Source organism: Limulus polyphemus, unplaced genomic scaffold, assembly GCF_000517525.1.
Source record: "Limulus polyphemus unplaced genomic scaffold, Limulus_polyphemus-2.1.2 Scaffold307, whole genome shotgun sequence".
NCBI classification, from domain to species: domain Eukaryota; kingdom Metazoa; phylum Arthropoda; class Merostomata; order Xiphosura; family Limulidae; genus Limulus; species Limulus polyphemus.
In genome coordinates this window covers 228813-232996 of record NW_013665917.1, presented here as the reverse complement: position 1 = coordinate 232996, position 4184 = coordinate 228813, and the positions used below count along the sequence as shown (strand labels likewise).

Here is a 4184-nt window from a genome sequence, read left to right as displayed (position 1 = left end):
AATATACGAGTAAGAGTTTGGAATTAAGCACTCAAAATTATTCTTTTCATAACTTGGGGAAATAAAAGAAGATTTGTTTCATGTCTTCAAGATGGCTATAGGATTGCAGAAACTTCCTGTTACAATCTGTTTGAGTTTTTGGAAAGATATGACCAGAAAAAGAAAATTAATGTGACAAGATTTATCATTAGTGAACTGAGATAAGTGATTTGAAACAGATTTGGAAATTTTGGAAAATATATTGGTTTACTTTAAGATAGGCATGTTACAAAAATAATAACATGAAAGATTAACAATAGTATACATTTTAATATTTGTGCATGAACTTTTTGATTTTGTTTGTTTTTTTAGAGACAAAGCCACACTCGGCTATCTGTTGTGTCCACTACAGGAAATCAAACCCCCAGATTTTAGCATTGTAAGTCCGTAAACTTACTGCTGTCTCACTGGTACACAACATTTTAATAGTACAGAAATGTTTGAGTTTTGTATAAAGTATGAATTAATAAATAAAGAAACTAAGTTGTGTATAATGAGAAATCTGATTAAAAACAACAACAACATAGAATTGATAGCAAACAATCTATGCAGGCAGGTATGGCATGGTACTGAAAGTGTTTTTTTCACTTGGACCTGTAATGGTTAAATATTGACATATGCAGGAAGGTATGGCATGATGTTGAAAGTTATCTTTCCTTTGGAGCTGAGATGGTTAAATAAACCTCTTTCTCTGAAATTTTACAACCAAAACAGTATCATCAGAAACTTCCTAGTCGTCACATATTAATGTTTTTTTCTTGGGAAACATCGTAAAAACGAGTGCTTCTAAGCCAACTCTTGAAATCTGACCATAGTATTGCTTTTTAGTTTATGCACAAATAAAGTGTCTCTTCCATGTTAGACATCTAAAATTATTATCAAAAATATTATTCATGTGAATACTACTATTCATGCAAATATCAAAAATTTAGCAGTACACAAAATGCTTAATTTGCTGCTTTTAAATTTTGCAGACTGTTAAGGTCTAAAGTTTGTTTTCATTGTTCACACAAAAAATATAATGTAAAAAAAATGTATCTTTTGCATTTGTTTTGCTTTTTTGAACAAAAGTGTCTAGTGCAGGAGTATTAATTAAAATTTATAAAGAGAACTGTACATACGTACCTTCAATTAAAATAAATTTTGGATTTTCATATCCTTCCAAAAATCTTGAAATCATAATCCTTCTTTTCCTGGTTATTCAAGTCAAACCACACAGCTCATACTCTGGCACCAGTCAGATGTCTATTACATTAATAATAATGTTAAATTATCGTTCTATTTTAAGTCTTTGGCCTACAAAATATGCACGTTGTAAGCTAGCTTAGTCAGACTCAAACCAAGTAGAAAGTAAAATTTAAATATTTTAGGTCACATAATAGGTATACAATGATAAAAGCGATATGATATACAAGAATTAATATTAAATTTAAAATTCAGTATTGCGGTAAGCTAAAGTATATGCTTTTTCAAATTGTAGTAGTAGTATTGACTACCGTACTAAGTGCTTTACGTATACGTATGCCTACTTGTATAAAAACAGAACGAAAGTAAAATAACGACGTAATGTAACGTTTGTAAATTGTACTGTAATTTGTAAAAGTGTAATTAGTAACAAAATAAAAAATGAAATACGGAATAAGATTCAAAGAGACACTTTTTACGTAAAATGTACGCTTCTTTTAATTTCTAATAAGGTATATTCATATAAATACGTATAACATTAAAGTATGTAATTAAATATACAAGTTCAATATTGCTATATTATTTCAGTACATAAATCACCGTAACACTATATTACTAATATTATTAGTGAAACGAACTTTAAGTTGCCATTTTGCGTGTAGCGGCATCAATTTTCTACTATCAGTGATACAAAGTTCTAGAGCTATGCTTGACGAAAAAAAGTATGTTCGAAACCTCAGAAGAATTAACGAATTTTTATTTCGTTTTATGTTATATCAATCTATCTTTTGTATACTTTCATGTAGTAACAATTTTATTTTGTTAAACCATTGTAATATAATTAATTATTCATGTTTATGTTGGTTTAATTTAACAATCCTAAACGGAAACTTTTGTTTTTGCTAATCGTATTTCGTCAGTTGCATTTAAAATCGTACAAAAAATTCAAAACTCGATTCAAGCTTCCTTTTGTTTGTAAATAATCATAAATTTACTGAAGTGTATATTTTAACAGGATACGATTTACTGGTTGTAAACAAAAAATTAAAGGGCTTCCATCACATACAAAAAAAAACCCAAAACAAATACATTTAATTGTATTTGTTGTGGTGTTATACAGGATTTGAACTTTACACTATTTCACGACATGGACGCCCGCAGGGAGGGGATTTGCCCCTCCCTTACATTTTACAAAAAAATTAACGTATTATGGTGTAAACTTAATATTTTTAGTAACTTTTATTAAAACTGTAAATTTGTGTTTGCGTTTAAACACACATAATACATATTATTTTAGTCTGTTGACTTTCACTGTAAAAGCTGATCCCCTATATATATACATGTTTTGCCCACCTCTCCTTGAAAATATTCATTTGGGCTTCCATGTTTAACGATGTGCCACTAAACAATAAAATGTATTAAAGGATTGTAATAAATTAACGGAAACATGCAGTTATATTCACGGATTTCTTGACATTAGTATACCATGGTAAATATGTTGAAGTGTTGTAATTATATCTTTATCTAGTCTGTTTATTTGCTTGTTATTCTAAAGCACAAAGCGATGTAATGGACTATGTGTGCTGTGCCCACAACGAGTATAGAAACAAGGTTTTTAGCGTTATAAATCTTTAGACTTACAACTGAGCTACTGGGGGGCTTTTATCTCATCAAGGAAATTTTATCATTAAATTATTTGTTGATTTTTATAGTCTCCTAAAATATTTGAATCTACTTAGGAGATAAAAACTTAATCTTCTTTTTCTTTTTATAACACCGTAATGCGCTTTATTAGTTAATCCACTCTACTAAACGATTTATTTATGTGAATGTTTCAATATTTTCTTATGAACCAGTTACAAGGATTCTTTGTTTTAGAGTAAAGCCACACATTTGCTGTGTGTACCGCGGCGAATCGAATTCTGTATTTTAGAGTTGTAAGTCCATAAAATTATCTGTCCCACCGGGGGACTACAAGAAGTTCTGTGAAATATCTTTTCGTGTTGCTCTCTTATTGAATGTTAATAAACATTGACCTTTAATATGTTTTTTTGAGGGTATGCTTTTACCAACTTTCCAATTCCAATGGAATTATTTTTGGAGAATATTCACAAAATAAGTGTTACGTATTAGAATTTTAAATGGTCTGAAATTGAGTTAAATTCAGTTTACTTTTAGTAAATGGAACTTCACCAGGTGAATCAAATCCCTCATTTCCATAATTGTCACTCACTGAGGTATTTTCAGTAGAACGATCATCCACAAGATCCCCGTAGGATCCTCAAAATGTCTGAGACAAATCTATAATATCGCCCTCTGAATCCATGTTTATCATTTGTTTTTGGCTTAATTTCTTAGCCTGAGCTCGAGTCACAGCACACGAGGGAAACATATCGGAATTCTCCTCAACGACAACATCATCCTTAGATGAAACAGTGATCAGCTTGTTAACCATTTTAGGTTCGGCAACAACTTTTCCCACACCCAAATCGTTTCCCAACAACAATGATACACCCTTAATTGGCAGAGTAGGTCTTACTCCAACCACAACTGGTCCCGAAATTAGATCTGATGCTAAATAAATGTTATGAAGAGGAATATTAACAAAGCCACCCTCGATATCCTGAGAAATAACAGGCTCACCAGTGGCAGAACTCTAATCTAAAGGCAATATACTGTACCTTCTAACAACAATGATTGAGTCGCCCCAGTATCACAGAACCAACAGACACAAAAGGTATAAATTCCTCATTGGGTGATCTGGTGAATAGTGGTTTTATGTGTTAAAGTGTAGTCATCGGAAAGAGCGGCTGCTTGCTGTAGTACTTCAACTTTCTTTTCATCTAAGTAAGTTTTGAGGTCGTCACGTGTGAAATAAACTTCTGTAGAGATCTTGCGTAACGCAAAAACAATACAAAAACTTGCATACAAACAGTCTAGTGAAATAAAAATATAATGTT

The 4184-nt window shown here is 31.1% G+C and overlaps 1 protein-coding gene and 1 long non-coding RNA gene across 2 annotated transcripts in view; both read right to left on the bottom strand.

Moving 5' to 3' along the window:
* LOC106457248 overlaps positions 1-1947 on the bottom strand; it is a 3859-nt gene extending 1912 nt beyond the window's left edge. The window contains exons 1-2 of the long non-coding RNA XR_001290692.2: positions 1863-1947; positions 1165-1284 (exon numbers count right to left, since the gene is read on the bottom strand). This is a non-coding gene — a long non-coding RNA (uncharacterized LOC106457248). The remainder of the gene's footprint in view (positions 1-1164; positions 1285-1862) is intronic.
* The window catches only part of LOC106457246 (elongator complex protein 5-like), a 37575-nt gene that overhangs the window by 33008 nt on the left and 383 nt on the right, over positions 1-4184 (bottom strand). The window lies entirely within an intron of this gene.